Below are 25,012 nucleotides of genomic sequence, written 5' to 3'. Positions count from 1 at the left end.
AGTCACTGTGTACATACATTACATTACTGATCCTGAGTTACATCCTGTATTATACCCCAGCGCTGCACTCACTATTCTGCTGGTGCAGTCACTGTGTACATACATTACATTACTGATCCTGAGTTACATCATGTTATACCCCAGAGCTGCACTCACTATTTTGCTGGTGCAGTCACTGTGTACATACATTACATTACTGATCCTGAGTTACATCCTGTATTATACCCCAGAGCTGCACTCACTATTCTGCTGGTGCAGTCACTGTGTACATACATTACATTACTGATCCTGAGTTACATCCTGTATTATACCCCAGAGCTGCACTCACTATTCTGCTGGTGCAGTCACTGTGTACATACATTACATTACTGATCCTGAGTTACCTCCTGTATTATACTCCAGAGCTGCACTCACTATTCTGCTGGTGCAGTCACTGTGTACATACATTACATTACTGATCCTGAGTTACCTCCTGTATTATACTCCAGAGCTGCACTCACTATTCTGCTGGTGCAGTCACTGTGTACATACATTACATTACTGATCCTGAGTTACATCCTGTATTATACCCCAGAGCTGCACTCACTATTCTGCTGGTGCAGTCACTGCGTACATACATTACTGATCCTGAGTTACATCCTATATTATACTCCAGAGCTGCACTCACTATTCTGCTGGTGCAGTCACTGTGTACATACATTACATTACTGATCCTGAGTTACATCCTGTATTATACCCCAGCGCTGCACTCACTATTCTGCTGGTGCAGTCACTGTGTACATACATTACATTACTGATTCTGAGTTACATCATGTTATACCCCAGAGCTGCACTCACTATTTTGCTGGTGCAGTCACTGTGTACATACATTACATTACTGATCCTGGGTTACATCCTGTATTATACCCCAGAGCTGCACTCACTATTCTGCTGGTACAGTCACTGTGTACATACTTTACATTACTGATCCTGTACTGACCCTGAGTTACATCCTGTATTATACCCCAGAGCTGCACTCACTATTCTGCATGTACCGTCACTGTGTGCATACATTACATATCCTGAGTTACATCCTGTATTATACTCCAGAGCTGCACTCACTATTCCGCTGGTGCAGTGACTGTGTACATACATTACATTACTGATTCTGAGTTACATCCTGTTATACCCCAGAGCTGCACTCATTATTCTGCTTGTGCAGTCACTGTGTACATGCATTACATTACTGATCCTGAGTTACATCCTGTATTATACCCCAGAGCTGCACTCACTATTCTGCTGGTGCAGTCACTGTGTACATACATTACATTACTGATTCTGAGTTACATCCTGTTATACCCCAGAGCTGCACTCATGATTCTGCTTGTGCAGTCACTGTGTACATGCATTACATTACTGATCCTGAGTTACATCCTGTATTATACTCCAGAGCTGCACTCACTATTCCGCTGGTGCAGTCACTGTGTACATACATTACATTACTGATTCTGAGTTACATCCTGTTATACCCCAGAGCTGCACTCATGATTCTGCTTGTGCAGTCACTGTGTACATGCATTACATTACTGATCCTGAGTTACATCCTGTATTATACCCCAGAGCTGCACTCACTATTCTGCTTGTACCGTCACTGTGTACATACATTATTGACCCTGAGTTACATCCTGTATTATACCCCAGAGCTGCACTCATGATTCTGCTTGTGCAGTCACTGTGTACATACATTACATTACTGATCCTGAGTTACATCCTGTATTATACTCCAGAGCTGCACTCACTATTCTGCTGGTGCAGTCACTGTGTACATACATTACATTACTGATCCTGAGTTACATCCTGTATTATACTCCAGAGCTGCACTCACTATTCCGCTGGTGCAGTCACTGTGTACTTACATTACATTACTGATCCTGAGTTACATCCTGTTATACCCCAGAGCTGCACTCATTATTCTGCTTGTGCAGTCACTCTGTACGTGCATTACATTACTGATCCTGAGTTACATCCTGTATTATACCCCAGAGCTTCACTCACTATTCTGCTGGTACAGTCACTGTGTACATGCATTACATTACTGATCCTGAGTTACATCCTGTATTATACCCCAGAGCTTCACTCACTATTCTGCTGGTGCAGTCACTGTGTACATACATTACATTACTGATCCTGAGTTACCTCCTGTATTATACTCCAGAGCTGCACTCACTATTCTGCTGGTGCAGTCACTGTGTACATACATTACATTACTGATCCTGAGTTACCTCCTGTATTATACTCCAGAGCTGCGCTCACTATTCTGCTTGTACCGTCACTGTGTACATACATTATTGACCCTGAGTTACATCCTGTATTATACTCCAGAGGTGCACTCACTATTCTGCTCGTGCAGTCACTGTGTACATACATTACATTACTGATCCTGAGTTACATCCTGTTATACCCCAGAGCTGCACTCATTATTCTGCTTGTGCAGTCACTCTGTACGTGCATTACATTACTGATCCTGAGTTACATCCTGTATTATACCCCAGAGCTTCACTCACTATTCTGCTGGTACAGTCACTGTGTACATGCATTACATTACTGATCCTGAGTTACATCCTGTATTATACCCCAGAGCTTCACTCACTATTCTGCTGGTGCAGTCACTGTGTACATACATTACATTACTGATCCTGAGTTACCTCCTGTATTATACTCCAGAGCTGCACTCACTATTCTGCTGGTGCAGTCACTGTGTACATACATTACATTACTGATCCTGAGTTACCTCCTGTATTATACTCCAGAGCTGCGCTCACTATTCTGCTTGTACCGTCACTGTGTACATACATTATTGACCCTGAGTTACATCCTGTATTATACTCCAGAGGTGCACTCACTATTCTGCTGGTGCAGTCACTGTGTACATACATTACATTACTGATCCTGAGTTACATCCTGTATTATACCCCAGAGCTGCACTCACTATTCTGCTGGTGCAGTCACTGTGTACATACATTACATTACTGATCCTGAGTTACATCCTGTATTATACCCCAGAGCTGCACTCACTATTCTGCTGGTGCAGTCACTGTGTACATACATTACTGATCCTGAGTTACATCCTGTATTATACCCCAGAGCTGCACTCACTATTCTGCTGGTGCACTCACTGTGTACATACATTACATTACTGATCCTGAGTTACATCCTGTATTATACTCCAGAGCTGCACTCACTATTCTGCTGGTGCAGTCACTGTGTACATACATTACATTACTGATCCTGAGTTACATCCTGTATTATACTCCAGAGCTGCACTCACTATTCTGCTGGTGCAGTCACTGTGTACATACATTACATTACTGATCCTGAGTTACATCCTGTATTATACTCCAGAGCTGCACTCACTATTCTGCTGGTGCAGTCACTGTGAACATACATTACATTACTGATCCTGAGTTACATCCTGTATTATACTCCAGAGCTGCACTCACTATTCTGCTGGTGCAGTCACTGTGTACATACATTACATTACTGATCCTGAGTTACCTCCTGTATTATACTCCAGAGCTGCGCTCATTAGTTGCCCTGTGGCCGCTGGTGTGTGTGGTCCATCCCTTTTATCACTGTGTATTATTACTTCGCTTTGTGTTTCCTTTGTTAAGATCTCCGCTTGCCGTCAGTGAATAGTTTCCATGTGTGCGGCTACTGAACGCTCCACTCCTTTCAGTTTTGTGCCTGCTGTGGTATTGATCCTGGAGATGGCCGTGGTACCGGTACATCAGTGTGTGAGGCTGCGGGGTGCGATGTGTTGTCAGGTTTTGGTTAGAAATAATGTTTTTTTCTATTCAGCTACCGCGAGCAGAGGTCTTGTAAATGGTGATGAGTAGCCGTGCTGGGATAAGGTGTTATCTGGGCATGCTCGGGTGCTGTCGGTGTCTTCGGCGTGCTCTAGATATATGTGTGAGTCCCCGTCGCTTCATGCCTTGTGGCTGTCTGACATCCGCAGCACATGCAGGGATTACATGTTTATTAGGCAGCGAGACATGCAGCCGCTGGTAGTCGAGTATATTATTCGAGCACACCAAAGCCTCTTGATTAGCACCCGAGCATGCTCAGATGACACCATTTCTCAGCACATTCGCTTATCAGTAGAAATTGGTTAAAATTTGAAATGCGATAGTAAATTTACATCCGCTAATAATGAGTGTTTCTGGAGTTTCTCTTTAAGGGTTTGTTGTGCTGCCGTGGTCCGGGCTGCAGAAGTTCTGAGAAGCCGGGATAATTGCGTTACCGTGGCTGACGGGATGGGCTGCAGGCAGAAAGTGCTTGATAACCCGGTAATCGAATAGCAGCGCGTTTCAGAGCGGCAGCATCAGCAGTGATTAGACGAGTAATGCGATGAGGTCATCCCTCCCTACAAGCTGCAAATGAAGTTATTATGGAAGAAAACTGTTACCTTCACCCCCGACGGCCGATTACCACTTTATAAAGCAGTCATTAGTCCCAGTGCACACTAACGTAACGTCTGCACTCACTGCTTTAACCCCTGCCTGACTGCGCAGCAATCTGACCCTGAGGAACCTCTGACTCCTAGGAAGAAGCTTTTCTTGCAGCGCTCTAAGCTCTATAGCTTGTTTCTGGGAAAGCAGAGTGTATCCGGTAAACCTTCCTTAGGGTACTCTGCTCGAGGCTGGTCTGTGTTCCCGGGGCACGTCTGCTCGAGGCTGGTCTGTTCCCGGGCCACGTCTGCTCGAGGCTGGTCTGTTCCCGGGCCACGTCTGCTCGAGGCTGGTCTGTTCCCGGGCCACGTCTGCTCGAGGCTGGTCTGTTCCCGGGCCACGTCTGCTCGAGGCTGGTCTGTTCCCGGGCCACGTCTGCTCGAGGCTGGTCTGTTCCCGGGCCACGTCTGCTCGAGGCTGGTCTGTTCCCGGGCCACGTCTGCTCGAGGCTGGTCTGTTCCCGGGCCACGTCTGCTCGAGGCTGGTCTGTTCCCGGGCCACGTCTGCTCGAGGCTCGTCTGTTTCCTGCCCACTTCTGCTCGAGGCTGGTCTGTTTCCTGCCCACTTCTTCTCGAGGCTGGTCTGTTTCCTGCCCATGTCTGCTCGAGGCTGGTCTGTTTCCTGCCCATGTCTGCTCGAGGCTGGTCTGTTTCCTGCCCATGTCTGCTCGAGGCTGGTCTGTTCCCGGGCCACGTCGGCTCGAGGCTGGTCTGTGTTCCCAGGCCACGTCGTCTTGAGGCTGATCTGTTTCCGTGGTACTTCTGCTCAAGGCTGGTCTACTCGAGTCTGGTCTGTGTTCCCAGGGCACGCCTGCTCGCGGCTGGTCTGCTCGAGGCTGGTCTACTCGAGGCTGGTCTATTCCCAGGCCACGTCGGCTTGAGGCTGATCTGTTTCCGCGGCACTTCTGCTCAAGGCTGGTCTACTTGAGGCTGGTCTGTGTTCCCAGGGCACGTCTGCTCGAGGCTGGTCTATTCCCGGGCCACGTCTGCTCGAGGCTGGTCTGTTCCCAGGCCATGTCTGCTTGAGGCTGGTCTACTCGAGGCTGGTCTGTGTTCCCGGGGCACGTCTGCTCGAGACTGGTCTGCTCGAGGCTGGACTGTTCCCTGGTCATGTCTGTTCGAGGCTGGTCTGTTTCCGGGCCACGTCTGCTCGAGGCTGGTCTGTTCCTGGGCCAATTGTGTTCCCAGGCTACATCTGCTCAAGGCTGGTCTGTTCCCGGGCTACGTCGGCTCGAGGCTGGTCTGTTCCCATGTCACGTCTGTTCCCAGGCCACATCTGCTCAAGGCTGGCCTGTTCCCGGGCCACGTCGGCTCGAGGCTGGTCTGTTCCTGGGCCACGTCTGTTCCCAGACCACATCTGCTCAAGGCTGGTCTGTTTCCGGGCCACTTCTGCTCAAGGCTGGTCTACTCGAGGCTGGTCTGTGTTCCCAGGCCACGTCGGCTCGAGGCTGGTCTGTTTCCGCGGCACTTCTGCTCAAGGCTGGTCTACTCGAGGCTGGCCTGTGTTCCCAGGCCACGTTGGCTCGAGGCTGGTCTGTTCACGGGCCACGTCTGCTCGAGGCTGGACTGTGTTCCCAGGGCACGTCTGCTCGAGGCTGGACTGTGTTCCCGGGGCACGTCTGCTCGAGGCTGGTCTGTTCCCGGGGCACGTCTGCTCGAGGCTGGTCTGTTCCCGGGGCACGTCTGCTCGAGGCTGGTCTGTTTCCGGGGCACGTCTGCTCGAGGCTGGTCTGTTCCCGGGCCACGTCTGCTCGAGGCTGGACTGTGGTCCCGGGCCACGTCTGCTCGAGGCTGGTCTGTTCCCGGGCCACGTCTGCTCGAGGCTGGTCTGTTCCCGGGCCACGTCTGCGCGAGGCTGGTCTGTTCCCGGGCCACGTCTGCTCGAGTCTCGCCTGTAGTTTGTGGCTATGTACATGCAATGGTTTGCATTTGAGCTCTAGAGAGAAAATAATGGATTGTGAATTAAAACTCTTTGCAAAATTACCGTATGTTTTAACAAAAGTTTGCACGCCCCTACGAATAGTCTGTAGAGTAAAGTGTGACCCAGCGGGGGATGGTGATGGCGAGCATCAGCTCTTGTGGTTATGGAGGTTCTGTCTGGGTTCAGCGGAGCTAGTCCGCAGCTTCCCCTACATATGCAAAATGCAGCACCTCACAACATCCCGTGCATGCTGCTAGTCTGCAGTTTCCACTATCTATGCAAACTGCTACCCCGCGCCATCCCCGTGTACACTTACAGTTCGCGGCTTTCTTTACCTATGCAAACTACTACACCTTGCCACGCTACGTGCACGCTGCTAGTCCGCAGCTTCCCTTACCTATGCAGACTGCTACACTGCGCCACCCCCCATGTACACTGCTAGTTTGAAGTTCCCCTACCTATGCAGACTGCTACATTGCGCCACCCCCCCAAGTACACTGCTAGTCTGCAGCTTCCCCTACCTATGCAGACTGCTACACTGCGCCACCCCCCCAAGTACACTGCTAGTCCGCAGCTTCCCCTAACTATGCAGACTGCTACACTGCGCCACCCCCCATGTACACTGCTAGTTTGCAGTTCCCCTACCTATGCAGACTGCTACACTGCGCCACCCCCCCAAGTACACTGCTAGTCTGCAGCTTCCCCTACCTAAGCAGACTGCTACACTGTGCCGCGTCCCATGTACACTGCTAGTTTACAGCTTCCCCTATCTATGCAGACTGCTACACTGCGCCACCCCCCATGTACACTGCTAGTCCGCAGCTTCCCCTACCTATGCAGACTACTACACTGCGCCACCCCCCCATGTACACTGCTAGTTTACAGCTTCCCCTATCTATGCAGACTGCTACACTGCGCCACCCCCATGTACACTGCTAGTCCACAGCCTCCCCTACCTATGCAGACTGCTACACCGCGCCACCCCCATGTACACTGCGCCACCCCCATGTACACTGCTAGTCTGCAGCTTCCCCTACCTATGCAGATTGCTACACTGCGCCATCCCCCTGTACACTGCTAGTCCGCAGCTTCCCCTACCTATGCAGACTGCTACACCGCGCCACCCCCTATGTACACTGCTAGTCCGCAGCTTCCCCTACCTATGCAGACTGCTACATTTCGCGCCACCCCCTGTACACTGCTAGTCTGCAGCTTTCTCTACCTATGCCGACTGCTGCACCGCGCCACCCCTGTGCACGCTGCTAGTCTGCAGCTTTCTCTACCTATGCAGACTGCTGCACTGCTCCACCCCCGGTCACGCTGCTAGTCTGCAGCTTTCTCTACCTATGCCGACTGCTGCACCGCGCCACCCCTGTGCACGCTGCTAGTCTGCAGCTTTCTCTACCTATGCAGACTGCTGCACTGCTCCACCGCCGGTCACACTGCTAGTCTGCAGCTTTCTCTACCTATGCAGACTGCTGCACCTCACCACCCGCTGTGTATGCTGCTAGTCTGCGGCTTCCCCCTTCCCTATGCTGGCTGCCATTGTCACCACCTCTTCGACTTTCCGTAGTAGATTTTGCTCGGTGATTTTCTGCTTTTACATTTCCCATTACTCTAATGATCAGTCGTTCGCGTGTCCTTCCTCTCACCAATGGATTGACATTCTCCACTCGTCGCTTAGTGTTTTCTAACAACCAATAATAGTTAGCAATTCTGCCTTTTTAGTCTTTCACTTGAATTTCCTTGAAGGAGAATGTGTTCAGATCTCCACTAATGATATTCCACTTGTATGGAGAGCATACATGACTGCATCAGTAGAGCCGCTCCGCACCGACCCTCCACTTACACGTCTTCCATTTGTGCCAATGGATTTGCTTTAGCTCCTTTGAACTATAAGAAATGGCCCCATCTGCAAAGGAAATTTTCTTCTCTGGGGCTCGTGTGCTCATGCAGATGACAGCTGAGCTGATTAACTATTGAAATCATCCATCCCAAGGCCACGTGCATGATCCCAGCCACCATGGCCAGGAACAGAATAGCCACGCGCCTTCAGACTGATGCAGATGTTTTTTGTCTTGGTGCATTTAGACCTCAAATTTCTTGACATCCACCGTATTGAAGTCTATCTTCGTACATTTATGGCCCAGTCACATTGTTGGCGGCAAGAGGCATTGTGCTGCTGAAAGCGATGATTTATTGGCCAGCACAAACAATCCAAGCAGCTTATGGACGAGCTAGCTCGGGTAATTGGTGACTTGTTTACACAGGACGATGATTGGGAACGCAGTGCGGGGAGCCCATGGCCAGTGTCAGTGCTGGACACCTGCAGTCTGATGGAGAGATGACTTCAGACCTACCTATCTGTCCTGACTACCTTGCATATGATCATGTGTTTTCAGTGGGGAGAGAGGACAAAGCTGCCGCCAGGTGAATCGCTCAGTCCCATTTGTTTGTACCCGTGAACAGACTGCAGAATAATCTCTCCGACCCTTCGTGGAAGAGGTCGCCATTGTGACACCTTCGTGCGCACAGAAGATTGACCTCAGCCAATCGAACCTTGGGGATGAAGAGTTGTAAGACTTGAGGTTGCACGATGGGACTTTTTGCACCCAGGTGATCGGATCACTCTGATCTAGAGTTGGACACCTGGAGATCCTTACGTGAGATTCAGAAGCCTGATTCTTGTGGCGTTTCCTCCGGAGCGGAGCAGTCAAATTATTTGCAGTCTGTCAAAACTCATTAAAGTAATTAGCAATTTAGTCAAATTAGGGGCATGTTGTAGACAATGTGTCATCTCTCAATAATCTGCAGGGCGTTGCAAGACTGCTGAAAACCACGGGCCCAACCGTGATATGACGTGTGAGATAATTACCGGGGAGGCTCCTATCTTCCTTAGTGTGCACAGGGCACGGTTTTAGAAAGAAGGACGTGATCGAGCACCGCCTCCATCGTCTCCAAACTGGTCTGTGGCTGTCACATCTGCCACATATGCCCGACTGATCCTATATCACTCATAGTTCTACCACGGATGAGACGACGTCGTTGCGCCTGACGTCTGTTTGTAACGTCGTCCTCATGTCTTCATCTCACTTTGGTGAGTAGTAGTTTGCGAATTTAGAGTTTTAGGACTCCAGAAGACGTGCATAGTGCAAATATTGTCCACGTACAAGGAGCCCTGAGACCACCCTTCATCCATTGGCAGTCCCGATCAGTCGAACGAGAGGCGTTGTGGACCTCCTCTCCCTTGTTAAGCTTGATGATCGTCTGATGGTTGCAAACATTTCTAATGCCGAGTTCACATATTCTGAAGCGTTCACAAAATCTCCGCTTTTCTTTCGGACGACACCTCCCACCCATCCCCGTCGGTCTCTCCAGAGCAGACACTAACGGCTCCGTGGAGCTAATCTTGGAGCAGATGCCTCTTTCCTCCGAGGCGCCGGCTCTATCCACGGGCCGTGCTACCGAGCAGTCACAGATATGGAAGAGTGAGCTTCATTCCCACCCCCGAGCTTTAAGTATTTGTGGAAAATAAAAGATTTTGGGGGAAAAAAAGAAAGAAAGAAAGAGGGCACTTGGGTCCAGCAGTGAAATAATTTCCAGAGTTAAACCGAGGATAAACTCGAGCTCGGGCGGTGGTATTGGAAAAAGATTGCAAAGTTTTACAAAAACTAAGCCCCCATCTCTGCCTTCGAGATCCCAATGCATTTGGAATTGGAGAAACTCTGATGGCATAATGGAAACTTCCACTGGCGAGAGATTTCCTATTTTTGCCGATTTTCCAGGTAATAAATTGACGGCCGGACTCTATTTTAAATGCATGACTTCTGGATCTTGTTGTCGGCAGCGGTGTTTTCTTATCTCTTACTAGTTTTTTTTTTTCCACTTTCTCCTGTCAATCTTTGTCCTTCAGCCGACTCTTTCCTGCTCTGACGCTCCGTACAACCGAGCAAATCTTGCAGATCGTTACAGTAAAATCCCATTTATAAGTGATTTGTCTGTGGATGTGGTTGATTTATTCGTGTTCCTATTTCTAGGGAAGGGTTAGTCCCTGCAGCGCTGGTAAGCTACCTACATACCTTACATCAGGGGTTCACAACCAGTGGCCGGGGGGCTGCGTGTGGCCCATTATGCCATGCTGTGCGGCCCCCAACCATCCGGTCACAGAAATAATCCTCTGTTTGCGTGTAGTTTCCATAACAAAGAGAAAGTCATCTGTGTTCCCCATAAGATTAGGCAGAATGGGTTCTTATGACCCCTGTGATTCCAGAAAGATGTATATGAGGCTTACAGGTGGCCACCTATGCGCTGGTGGGTTGGGACAGTTGTAGTATAATGTTGTGTAGGCCTTTGGAAGTCTTAAGAATATTCTTGCCTTAATTTATGAAAATGCAATAGTAGTATAGAACAAACACTGTGGCGAGGGTATTGTTAAAAGGATACTAGGCCTTCAAGGGAGATAACCTTTGCACTATTTTTTTATTTTACTTCTATAGCGCCATTAATTCCGCAGCGCTTTACAGACACTATCGACACTGTCCTCACTGGGGCTCACAAATGTGGACTATTTCTTTGGAGTATGGGAGGAAACCCACACAGTCACGAGGAGAACATACAAACTCCTTGCAGATGTTGTTCATGGTTGGATTTGAATCCAGGACCCCTGCGCTTCAAGGATCACTGCTAACCACTGAGCCACCGTGCTGCCCATTATTGCACTATTTACATCTTAGCTCCCCTCCCATACACAGATTAAAGTTGTTAAGGGAGGTAAGGATCGGTTGCAGTGTCGAGGGTGGTAAGGATCTGGCGGCATATCGGGGGTGGTAAGGATCGGGCGGCGTGACAGGTTTGGTAAAGGTTGGTCGCCGTGACAGGGTTGGTAAGGATTGGGCGCCACGTCCTGGTTGGTAAGGATTGTTAGCCATGTCGGGTTTGGTAAGGATCAGGGTTGGTAAGGATTGGTCGCCGTGTCGGGGGTGGTAAGGATTGGTCGGCGCATTGGTGATAAGGATTGGACACCACGTCGGGGTTGGTAAGGATTGGTAGCCGTGTCAGGTTTGGTAAGGGTTGGTCGCCGTGTCAGGGTTGGTAAGGATTGTTCGGCACATCGGTGATGATAAGGATTGGGCACCACTTCGGGGTTGGTAAGGATTGGTAGCCATGCCAGGGTTGGTAAGGATTGGTCGCCATGTCGAGGGTGGTAAGGATTGGTCGCCGTGTCGGGGTGGTAAGGATTGGGAACTAGTTGAGAAGTCGATGCCAGTGGAACCTGGCAGCAACTTTAGTTGACCACACACATTCATTAGCTTTTGGGCAAACTTTCAGATGGCAGAAAGTACTCTACCTACTTGAGTCCTTGGCTTGTGTTTTGGACAGGGAGATAGGAGAAAGCCTTATCTGGTAGCGGTTTATCTCCCCTGAAGACAAAAGATTCGGCCATTGAAATTCGCTCAGTTGAGTCCTTCCCTTCCTTCCAGGTTTCATCCTATGTGTTTTGAGCATTTTTGGAGTCGATCCTTCATGTTTATTTAAGAGTTGAGCTATCGTGGGCACCGTAGGTCCTGGACCCTTACACCGTCAAACAATTGCTGAATGTTTCCTTTCATCTCTATGCTAAAACTCTACAGTATCCCGAGCTTGAAGTGGCTGATAACAGTGAACAGCAGCACCTGAGACTCCCGTGTAGGTCATTTAGTCTCTTCTGCAGTGTTGTTGTCGATCAGTAGCTCTCGGCATTCACCTGAATTACGGCACACATCATCCATGCAGACTGTAGCCTTCTGGCAGCGTCTCCTCGCTGCCGCCGTCGTTCTCCTCGTGCCTGCCCGCTCTTGCCTTCTTCTCACCACGCTTTATTTAATATGCTGCAGGCTAGTGAAAATTTAGGAAAAATATGCAGTCGGATCTCTGCCGGGTCCACAGCTAGCAATCAGAATGTGGTGAGTCAGCGGCGGCTGTGCCGAATTTGTAGGTGAAGGGTTTATAATCTGAGGATTCCAGGTCTTTATTCACCTAAACTCACGGTAATTTGTAAATCTTCACGTCTTGGTAACTTTTGCAACCGCGTCCTGGTATCCGAGGGCTGGAAATACGTTCTCAGCTATTACAGTGCACCCTGCGGGGGAGCAGATTTTGGCAGAACATCCATTACCATAAAATAGAAAGTGAAGGCCCCGAAATCCGATTCACATCTGACTTGCATTTCCCCAACTTAAGTCTGAGGATGGGTTCTTTACCTTTATTTCTGCTTCAGGCTCGCATAAGGTTTTGTCCCATTGTCGTATCTGCCACCAGATTTCACGATTAATTATTAAACAGATATTAGACCTGATGAGACTGCAGTACTTGCTTTGAAAATCCATATCAGAATTTCTGTATAATCCTCATATTAAGATGAGCATTTTGAGTCCAGCTGTAGAGTGAAATTAATCACGAGTCCAAGTGTACTCAGCCTGACAGTCAGCTGCAGCTTGTACTGAGTAGTGTGAGCTCTCTGCTGCAGCAGGGAGGAGGGACTCTGAGGAGCTGTCAAAAATCTGGGTGTAGATTCAGCAACAACAAAGACAGACACTGTGCAGCTGTGAGTAAGACTAGGTAGACAGAAATTCAGCAGCAACAGCAGCGACACTGATGAGCTGTCTAGTAGGCAGATATTCAGCAGGGAGGAGGGACACTGAGGAGCTGTCTAGTAGGGAGATATTCAGCAGCAACAGCAGGGACACTGAGGAGCTGTCTAGTAGGCAGATATTCAGCAGGGAGGAGGGACATTGATGAGCTGTCTAGTAGGCAGATATTTAGCAGGTAGGAGGGACAATGAGGAGCTGTCTAGTTGGCAGATATTCAGCAGCAACAGCAGGGAGGAGGGACACTGATGAGCTGCCTAGTAGGCAGGTATTCAGTAGCAAGGGCAGAGAGGAGGAACTCTGAAGAGAGGTCTAGTAGGCAGATATTCAGCAGGGAGGAGGGACACTGAGGAGCTGTCTAGTAGGCAGATATTCAGCAGGGAGGAGGGACACTGAGGAGCTGTCTAGTAGGCAGATATTCAGCAGGGAGGAGGGACACTGAGGAGCTGTCTAGTTGGCAGATATTCAGCAGCAACAGCAGGGAGGAGGGACACTGAGGAGCTGTCTAGTAGGCAGATATTCAGTAGCAAGGGCAGAGAGGAGGAACTCTGAAGAGTTGTCTAGTAGGCTGATATTCCTCAGGGAGGAGGGACACTGAGGAGCTGTCTAGTAGGCAGACATTCAGCAGGGAGGAGGGACACTGAGGAGCTGTCTAGTAGGCAGATATTCAGCAGCAACAGCAGGGAGGAGGGACACTGAGGAGCTGTCTAGTAGGCAGATATTCAGTAGCAAGGGCAGTGAGGAGCTTTCAATCAGGCTTGATGTGTGGAGATTCAGGAGCAGGGAAGAGGGACAGTGAGGAACTGAGACTGTGTGTGGAGATTATGCAGCAGGGAGGAGGTATACTGGGAAGCTGTCAGTTAGGCTTGGTGGCAGAGATTCAGCAGCAACAGGGTGGAGGGGCAGTGAGGAGCGGTCAATCAGGCTAGGTGGGGGAGATGAAGTTATTCTTTCATAAAGGACTTTACCGCCATTCTGAGACGGATTGTCATATTAAGTACACCAGGCTCATCAGGTCTATTATGTAATATGTATGCAGCTTTTATATTGAAATCTCATGACCTATCATGATAGTTTTGTTTCCTCTTTGTGTTGCAGATCTAGACTTGGTGAAATGTGAGACGTGACTGGGGCTGTGAGGGACACATAGTAATATAGACTATTGATAAAGGAGAGGACTAATGATGATGGCGTGTGCGTGTAATGGGGGTTTCCATCATATTTTCATGGTCTTCTGCGGTTTTGTATTTCACAGATTTCTGTGGATTTGATCTGTATCGCAAGAAGCGGCCAGTGGCCTCCACCCACCGACCCAAGAGGGAGTTCTTCTATTGTGAGGTGAGGTCACATCCCGAGTCCTGCAGCCACGTTACCGCCGTCTGTCTGATCCCATGGTCGTCCCTCATTGCTGAACGCCTGGTGCTGTGGAAACCTGTTCTTTATTTTGACTCCTTAGAAGAGAAATAGAGAACGTCCAACCAGCCACGGTGCTGTCTTGCACAGGTGCCGCCATTGTACCTACAGTGCGGGTCAGATCTTGGCGGTAGCAGAGGTCTCCACTCTTGTCTGGATGTCTAATTGGACAGGCATCCTAAAAGTTTGCGTTGAGATATCTGTACATGGGGCTGCCAGTTTGGGCAAAATATAGCAAATCTGTTATGTATAAGACAGATTGGTCTCTTGGGTAGTTTGGGCCATAATTGCTGCTTTATTTATTGAGGGTTTTGTAGTATTTTGGACTGTAGGCTCTGGTCCGGTCCCAATGCTCCTCTGTGTTAATAGGATCTCCAATTTCATAGTGAAGTCTTTTGGCTCCAGACTAGATGGCTTCTGGCCCTGACGGTCACTTTTGGAAGGTATGTCTCAGATGGTAGATGAAAGACAGTTGTCTCTCCGTTGTCTAAGAAATCTTGCTCCTTTTAATTGGACCATGGACCTCGGCCCCTATACGTCGGCCCTGTTAGTGCAGTGTTAGAATCTGCAGAATTGCCTCTTGATTGTGCCGATTTTTGTAGAATCTCGTAAGAGTATTCTTGACCAGTTGAGATCCATTCCTCTTATTCGGAGCACATTTCTTATCACTGTGCCCCGCGGCTTGTCTCCGATTCCTCTGCGCGAAAGACTCCGGCCTGTGTCGGATTGATATCTGTCCTTATTGGAAAACCTATACCTTTCCTGCTGACTTACATTTTCGTAAAACGCAAGGTCATCGACTCCTGTTTAGGGTAGGAGTTCACATTAGGCAAAAGTTGGCCAAAGTCTGCAGAAGTCCTCCAGGACAGTGACAGAAGGATGTGGATCTCCACTCTCCATGGAACCAGGAGCTCCATACTCTCGATTCTGGGATCACTGGAGGTCCTGACGATCAGCAATTGTTTTTTTTTTTTGGTGAGGTATAACCCAAACCTGTGTTCTTTTGGGAAGTAGCAGTGTCTTCTCGCCTCCTGAAGGCTTGGCCAAGTCTGCTGGTGCATATGGTTTTAGAGTAGAACGTCGTGTATCGTGATCCCTAAATAAAGCGGTTCTGTTTCTGGTTGCCTTAGTGAGCCGTCCAGGACTATCGATCACGTTCACTTGGGCAATGAGGAGCATTAACGAGAAAGTCCTATCTTCTAATTACCCCCGGCTGTCAGCGGTTACAGCTGCTGGCAGGAGAGATATGACGTCCCTTTCGCTCTTGCCTTTTGGAGAGGTCGCCCGCATCTCGAGAACGTTTACTGCCGAGAATGCAAAGTATCAAATGGCCAGCCTCGGAGCTTACCGGCCGCCGGTGTCCTTCTCCCTAATTGAGGTGGTCATAAAGCATACCAATTAAACCAGGCAACCTTTCCAGCTGCCGACGTGACGACTGATTTGAATAATACCTCGGCCCGGCTCCACTTGGCGTTTTATCTCTCCAGGACAGCAAGATGCCCTGTGGCCCCCGAGACACGGGAGATTTAAAGACCAGTCCGGGACGAGAAACCATATTGGTTATCCGCTATATAACGTCAGCCCCCCATGATTGCAGCTCACATATATAAGTAGTCAGTGCCCCCCGCCCCTCCAGATGAAATGGAGAAGATCGCGGCGCTTCATACAGCCCATTCTTTCCTGTTTTATTAATATGCATGGGAATCTGTTGCAGAAATTTATTTCATACCTCCCACATGTACAAATTAGTGTCAGCGGGAATGTGCGTGTAACAGACCCAACAAGAAATGTGTTATTCATAAGAGACGGTGTTATAAGGAGCGGCCACAACTTACAGAGCCGTGAAACGAGAAAAGTACGGTCACACAAGCTCAGCCCGGAGGTCACAGCGAAGAAGGCACGGCTGTACAAACGCCACACCAGGCAGCACTACACATCCGTACCGTATCAGGAGCCGCCGGGGAAAGACTGAGGGCGCGAGAAGGCATATTCCTGTACATAGGGGGCAGTATTATAGTAGTTATATTCTGGTACATAGGAGGCAGTATTATAGTAGTTATATTCTGGTACATAGGGGGCAGCATTATAGTAGTTATATTCCTGTACATAGGGGGCAGTATTATAGTAGTTATATTCTGGTACATAGGAGGCAGTATTATAGTAGTTATATTCTGGTACATAGGAGGCAGTATTATAGTAGTTATATTCTGGTACATGGGGGGGCAGTATTATAGTAGTTATATTCCTGTACATAGGGGGCAGTATTATAGTAGTTATATTCTGGTACATAGGAGGCAGTATTATAGTAGTTATATTCTGGTACATAGGAGGCAGTATTATAGTAGTTATATTCTGGTACATAGGGGGCAGTATTATAGTAGTTATATTCCTGTACATAGGGGGCAGTATTATAGTAGTTATATTCCTGTACATAGGGGGCAGTATTATAGTAGTTATATTCCTGTACATAGGGGGCAGTATTATAGTAGTAATATTCCTGTACATAGGGGGCAGTATTATAGTAGTTATATTCTTGTACATAGGGGGCAGTATCATAGTAGTTATATTCCTGTACATAGGGGGCAGTATTATAGTAGTTATATTCCTGTACATAGGAGCAGTATTATAGTAGTTATATTCTGGTACATAGGGGGCAGTATCATAGTAGTTATATTCCTGTACATAGGGGGCAGTATTATAGTAGTTATATTCCTGTACATAGGAGCAGTATTATAGTAGTTATATTCTGGTACATAGGGGGCAGTATTATAGTAGTTATATTCTTATACATAGGGGCAGTATTATACTAGTTATATTCTTGTACATAGGAGGCAGTATTATAGTAGTTATATTCTGGTACATAGGGGGCAGTATTATAGTAGTTATATTCTGGTACATAGGGGGCAGTATTATAGTAGTTATATTCTGGTACATAGGGACAGTATTATAGTAGTTATATTCTTGTACATAGGAGCAGTATTATAGTAGTTATATTCTTGTACATCGGGGCAGTATTATAGTAGCTATATTCTTGTACATAGGAGCAGTATTATAGTAGTTATATTCTTGTACATAGGAGCAGTATTATAGTAGTTATATTCTTGTACATAGGGGCAGTATTATAGTAGTTATATTCTTGTATGTAGGAGCAGTATTATATTAGTTATATTCTTGTACATAGGAGCAGTATTATAGTAGTTATATTCTTGTACATAGGAGCAGTATTATAGTAGCTATATTCTTGTACATAGGAGCAGTATTATAGTAGTTATATTCTTGTACATAGGAGCAGTATTATAGTAGTTATATTCTTGTACATTGGAGCAGTATTATAGTAGTTATATTCTTGTACATAGGGGGAAGTATTATAGTACCGTAGTTATATTCTTGTACATAGGAGCAGTATTATAGTAGTTATATTCTTGTACATAGGGGCAGTATTATAGTAGTTATATTCTTGTACATAGGGGCAGTATTATAGTAGTTATATTCTTGTACATAGGGGGAAGTATTATAGTAGTTATATTCTTGTACATTGGAGCAGTATTATAGTAGTTATATTCTTGTACATAGGGGGAAGTATTATAGTAGTTATATTCTTGTACATAGGAGCAGTATTATAGTAGTTATATTCTTGTACATAGGGGCAGTATTATAGTAGTTATATTCTTGTACATAGGGGCAGTATTATAGTAGTTATATTCTTGTACATAGGGGGAAGTATTATAGTAGTTATATTCTTGTACATAGGGGCAGTATTATAGTAGCTATATTCTGGTACATAGGGGGCAGTATTACAGTAGTTATATTCTTGTACATAGGGGGCAGTATTATAGCAGTTATATTCCTGTACATAGGAGCACTATTATAGTAGTTATATTCTTGTACATAGGAGCAGTATTATATTAGTTATATTCTTGTACATAGGGAGCAGTATTATAGTAGTTATATTCTTGTACATAGGGAGCAGTATTATAGTAGTTATATTCCCGCACATTGGAGCAGTATTATAGTAGTTATATTCTTGTATATCGGGGACAGTATTATAGTAGATATATTCCTGTACATAGAGGCAGTATTATAGTAGTTATATTCTTGTACATAGGAGCAGTATTATAGTAGTTATATTCTTGTACATAGGAGGCAGTATTATAGTAGTTGTATTCTTGTACATAGGGGCAGTATTATAGTAGTTATATTCTTGTACATAGGAGGCAGAATTATAGTAGTTATATTCTTATACATAGGGGCAGTATTATACTAGTTATATTCTTGTACATAGGAGCAGTATTATAGTAGTTATATTCTTATACATAGGAGCAGTATTATAGTAGTTATATTCTTATACATAGGAGCAGTATTATAGTAGTTATATTCTTGTACATAGGAGCAGTAGTATAGTAGTTATATTCTTGTACATAGGAGCAGTAGTATAGTAGTTATATTCTTGTACATAGGGAGCAGTATTATAGTAGTTATATTCTTATACATAGGAGCAGTATTATAGTAGTTATATTCTTATACATAGGAGCAGTATTATAGTAGTTATATTCTTGTACATAGGAGCAGTAGTATAGTAGTTATATTCTTGTACATAGGGAGCAGTATTATAGTAGTTATATTCTTGTACATAGGGAGCAGTATTATAGTAGTTATATTCTTATACATAGGGGCAGTATTATAGTAGTTATATTCTTGTATATAGGGGCAGTATTATAGTAGTTATATTCTTATACATAGGAGCAGTATTATAGTAGTTATATTCTTGTACATAGGAGCAGTATTATAGTAGTTATATTCTTATATATAGGAGCAGTATTATAGTAGTTATATTCTTATACATAGGAGCAGTATTATAGTAGTTATATTCTTGTACATAGGAGCAGTATTATAGTAGTTATATTCTTGTACATAGGAGCAGTATTATAGTAGTTAAATTCCTGTACACAGGGGGCAGTGTTATAGTAGTTATATTCTTGTACATAGGAGCAGTATTATAGTAGTTATATTCTTGTACATATGAGCAGTATTATAGTAGTTATATTCTTGTACATAGGAGCAGTAGTATAGTAGTTATATTCTTGTACATAGGAGCAGTATTATAGTAGTTATATTCTTGTACATAGGGAGCAGTATTATAGTAGTTATATTCTTGTACATAGGAGCAGTATTATAGTAGTTATATTCCTGCACATAGGGAGCAGTATTATAGTAGTTATATTCTTGTACATAGGGAGCAGTATTATAGTAGTTATATTCTTGTACATAGGAGGCAGAATTATAGTAGATATATTCTTATACATAGGGGCAGTATTATAGTAGTTATATTCTTGTACATAGGAGCAGTATTATAGTAGTTATATTCTTGTACATAGGAGCAGTATTATAGTAGTTATATTCCTGCACATAGGGAGCAGTATTATAGTAGTTATATTCTTGTACATAGGAGGCAGAATTATAGTAGATATATTCTTATACATAGGGGCAGTATTATAGTAGTTATATTCTTGTACATAGGAGCAGTATTATAGTAGTTATATTCCTGCACATAGGGAGCAGTATTATAGTAGTTATATTCTTGTACATAGGGAGCAGTATTATAGTAGTTATATTCTTGTACATAGGAGGCAGAATTATAGTAGATATATTCTTATACATAGGGGCAGTATTATAGTAGTTATATTCTTGTACATAGGAGCAGTATTATAGTAGTTATATTCTTGTACATAGGAGCAGTAGTATAGTAGTTATATTGTTGTACATAGGAGCAGTGTTATAGTAGTTATATTCTTATACATAGGAGGCAGAATTATAGTAGATATATTCTTATACATAGGGGCAGTATTATAGTAGTTATATTCTTGTACATAGGAGCAGTATTATAGTAGTTATATTCTTGTACATAGGAGCAGTATTATAGTGGTTATATTCTTGTATATAGGGGCAGTATTATAGTAGTTATATTCTTGTACATAGGAGCAGTATTATAGTGGTTATATTCTTGTATATAGGGGCAGTATTATAGTAGTTATATTCTTGTACATAGGAGCAGTAGTATAGTAGTTATATTCTTGTACATAGGGAGCAGTATTATAGTAGTTATATTCTTGTACATAGGAGGCAGAATTATAGTAGATATATTCTTATACATAGGGGCAGTATTATAGTAGTTATATTCTTGTACATAAGAGCAGTATTATAGTAGTTATATTCTTGTACATAGGAGCAGTATTATAGTGGTTATATTCTTGTATATAGGGGCAGTATTATAGTAGTTATATTCTTGTACATAGGAGCAGTATTATAGTAGTTATATTCTTGTACATAGGAGCAGTATTATAGTAGTTATATTCTTATACATAGGGAGCAGTATTATAGTAGTTATATTCCTGCACATAGTGGCAGTATTATAGTAGTTATATTCTTGTACATAGGCGGCAGTATTATAGTAGTTATATTCTTATACATAGGAGCAGTATTATAGTAGTTATATTCTTGTACATAGGCGGCAGTATTATAGTAGTTATATTCTTGTATATAGGGAGCAGTATTATAGTAGTTATATTCTTGTATATAGGAGGCAGTATTATAGTAGTTATATTCTTATACATAGGAGCAGTATTATAGTAGTTATATTCTTGTACATAGGAGCAGTATTATAGTAGTTATATTCTTGTACATAGGAGCAGTATTATAGTAGTTATATTCTTATATATAGGAGCAGTATTATAGTAGTTATATTCTTATACATAGGAGCAGTATTATAGTAGTTATATTCTTGTACATAGGAGCAGTATTATAGTAGTTAAATTCCTGTACACAGGGGGCAGTGTTATAGTAGTTATATTCTTGTACATAGGAGCAGTATTATAGTAGTTATATTCTTGTACATATGAGCAGTATTATAGTAGTTATATTCTTGTACATAGGAGCAGTAGTATAGTAGTTATATTCTTGTACATAGGAGCAGTATTATAGTAGTTATATTCTTGTACATAGGGAGCAGTATTATAGTAGTTATATTCTTATACATAGGGGCAGTATTATACTAGTTATATTCTTGTACATAGGAGGCAGTATTATAGTAGTTATATTCTGGTACATAGGGGGCAGTATTATAGTAGTTATATTCTGGTACATAGGGGGCAGTATTATAGTAGTTATATTCTGGTACATAGGGACAGTATTATAGTAGTTATATTCTTGTACATAGGAGCAGTATTATAGTAGTTATATTCTTGTACATCGGGGCAGTATTATAGTAGCTATATTCTTGTACATAGGAGCAGTATTATAGTAGTTATATTCTTGTACATAGGAGCAGTATTATAGTAGTTATATTCTTGTACATAGGGGCAGTATTATAGTAGTTATATTCTTGTATGTAGGAGCAGTATTATATTAGTTATATTCTTGTACATAGGAGCAGTATTATAGTAGTTATATTCTTGTACATAGGAGCAGTATTATAGTAGCTATATTCTTGTACATAGGAGCAGTATTATAGTAGTTATATTCTTGTACATAGGAGCCGTATTATAGTAGTTATATTCTTGTACATTGGAGCAGTATTATAGTAGTTATATTCTTGTACATAGGGGGAAGTATTATAGTACCGTAGTTATATTCTTGTACATAGGAGCAGTATTATAGTAGTTATATTCTTGTACATAGGGGCAGTATTATAGTAGTTATATTCTTGTACATAGGGGCAGTATTATAGTAGTTATATTCTTGTACATAGGGGGAAGTATTATAGTAGTTATATTCTTGTACATTGGAGCAGTATTATAGTAGTTATATTCTTGTACATAGGGGGAAGTATTATAGTAGTTATATTCTTGTACATAGGAGCAGTATTATAGTAGTTATATTCTTGTACATAGGGGCAGTATTATAGTAGTTATATTCTTGTACATAGGGGCAGTATTATAGTAGTTATATTCTTGTACATAGGGGGAAGTATTATAGTAGTTATATTCTTGTACATAGGGGCAGTATTATAGTAGCTATATTCTGGTACATAGGGGGCAGTATTACAGTAGTTATATTCTTGTACATAGGGGGCAGTATTATAGCAGTTATATTCCTGTACATAGGAGCACTATTATAGTAGTTATATTCTTGTACATAGGAGCAGTATTATATTAGTTATATTCTTGTACATAGGGAGCAGTATTATAGTAGTTATATTCTTGTACATAGGGAGCAGTATTATAGTAGTTATATTCCCGCACATTGGAGCAGTATTATAGTAGTTATATTCTTGTATATCGGGGACAGTATTATAGTAGATATATTCCTGTACATAGAGGCAGTATTATAGTAGTTATATTCTTGTACATAGGAGCAGTATTATAGTAGTTATATTCTTGTACATAGGAGGCAGTATTATAGTAGTTGTATTCTTGTACATAGGGGCAGTATTATAGTAGTTATATTCTTGTACATAGGAGGCAGAATTATAGTAGTTATATTCTTATACATAGGGGCAGTATTATACTAGTTATATTCTTGTACATAGGAGCAGTATTATAGTAGTTATATTCTTATACATAGGAGCAGTATTATAGTAGTTATATTCTTATACATAGGAGCAGTATTATAGTAGTTATATTCTTGTACATAGGAGCAGTAGTATAGTAGTTATATTCTTGTACATAGGAGCAGTAGTATAGTAGTTATATTCTTGTACATAGGGAGCAGTATTATAGTAGTTATATTCTTATACATAGGAGCAGTATTATAGTAGTTATATTCTTATACATAGGAGCAGTATTATAGTAGTTATATTCTTGTACATAGGAGCAGTAGTATAGTAGTTATATTCTTGTACATAGGGAGCAGTATTATAGTAGTTATATTCTTGTACATAGGGAGCAGTATTATAGTAGTTATATTCTTATACATAGGGGCAGTATTATAGTAGTTATATTCTTGTATATAGGGGCAGTATTATAGTAGTTATATTCTTATACATAGGAGCAGTATTATAGTAGTTATATTCTTGTACATAGGAGCAGTATTATAGTAGTTATATTCTTATATATAGGAGCAGTATTATAGTAGTTATATTCTTATACATAGGAGCAGTATTATAGTAGTTATATTCTTGTACATAGGAGCAGTATTATAGTAGTTATATTCTTGTACATAGGAGCAGTATTATAGTAGTTAAATTCCTGTACACAGGGGGCAGTGTTATAGTAGTTATATTCTTGTACATAGGAGCAGTATTATAGTAGTTATATTCTTGTACATATGAGCAGTATTATAGTAGTTATATTCTTGTACATAGGAGCAGTAGTATAGTAGTTATATTCTTGTACATAGGAGCAGTATTATAGTAGTTATATTCTTGTACATAGGGAGCAGTATTATAGTAGTTATATTCTTGTACATAGGAGCAGTATTATAGTAGTTATATTCCTGCACATAGGGAGCAGTATTATAGTAGTTATATTCTTGTACATAGGGAGCAGTATTATAGTAGTTATATTCTTGTACATAGGAGGCAGAATTATAGTAGATATATTCTTATACATAGGGGCAGTATTATAGTAGTTATATTCTTGTACATAGGAGCAGTATTATAGTAGTTATATTCTTGTACATAGGAGCAGTATTATAGTAGTTATATTCCTGCACATAGGGAGCAGTATTATAGTAGTTATATTCTTGTACATAGGAGGCAGAATTATAGTAGATATATTCTTATACATAGGGGCAGTATTATAGTAGTTATATTCTTGTACATAGGAGCAGTATTATAGTAGTTATATTCCTGCACATAGGGAGCAGTATTATAGTAGTTATATTCTTGTACATAGGGAGCAGTATTATAGTAGTTATATTCTTGTACATAGGAGGCAGAATTATAGTAGATATATTCTTATACATAGGGGCAGTATTATAGTAGTTATATTCTTGTACATAGGAGCAGTATTATAGTAGTTATATTCTTGTACATAGGAGCAGTAGTATAGTAGTTATATTGTTGTACATAGGAGCAGTGTTATAGTAGTTATATTCTTATACATAGGAGGCAGAATTATAGTAGATATATTCTTATACATAGGGGCAGTATTATAGTAGTTATATTCTTGTACATAGGAGCAGTATTATAGTAGTTATATTCTTGTACATAGGAGCAGTATTATAGTGGTTATATTCTTGTATATAGGGGCAGTATTATAGTAGTTATATTCTTGTACATAGGAGCAGTATTATAGTGGTTATATTCTTGTATATAGGGGCAGTATTATAGTAGTTATATTCTTGTACATAGGAGCAGTAGTATAGTAGTTATATTCTTGTACATAGGGAGCAGTATTATAGTAGTTATATTCTTGTACATAGGAGGCAGAATTATAGTAGATATATTCTTATACATAGGGGCAGTATTATAGTAGTTATATTCTTGTACATAAGAGCAGTATTATAGTAGTTATATTCTTGTACATAGGAGCAGTATTATAGTGGTTATATTCTTGTATATAGGGGCAGTATTATAGTAGTTATATTCTTGTACATAGGAGCAGTATTATAGTAGTTATATTCTTGTAC

General features: G+C 42.9%; 1 protein-coding gene across 6 annotated transcripts in view; it reads left to right on the top strand.

The window, feature by feature from the left end:
• TSNARE1 (t-SNARE domain containing 1) overlaps nt 1-25,012 on the top strand; it is a 248,681-nt gene that overhangs the window by 4,604 nt on the left and 219,065 nt on the right. For 3 of the 6 annotated variants that reach the window (XM_077271328.1, XM_077271326.1, XM_077271323.1), the window contains exon 2: nt 14,289-14,371. The exons of the other annotated variants lie outside the window; for them this stretch is intronic. The gene's annotated coding sequence lies outside the window, so the exon portion shown is untranslated. The remainder of the gene's footprint in view (nt 1-14,288; nt 14,372-25,012) is intronic. 6 annotated transcript variants of the gene reach the window in all.

This window comes from Ranitomeya variabilis, chromosome 6 (assembly GCF_051348905.1).
Source record: "Ranitomeya variabilis isolate aRanVar5 chromosome 6, aRanVar5.hap1, whole genome shotgun sequence".
NCBI classification, from domain to species: domain Eukaryota; kingdom Metazoa; phylum Chordata; class Amphibia; order Anura; family Dendrobatidae; genus Ranitomeya; species Ranitomeya variabilis.
The sequence above is the reverse complement of the archived record's forward strand: the minus strand, read 5'-3'. Positions and strand labels throughout refer to the sequence as shown.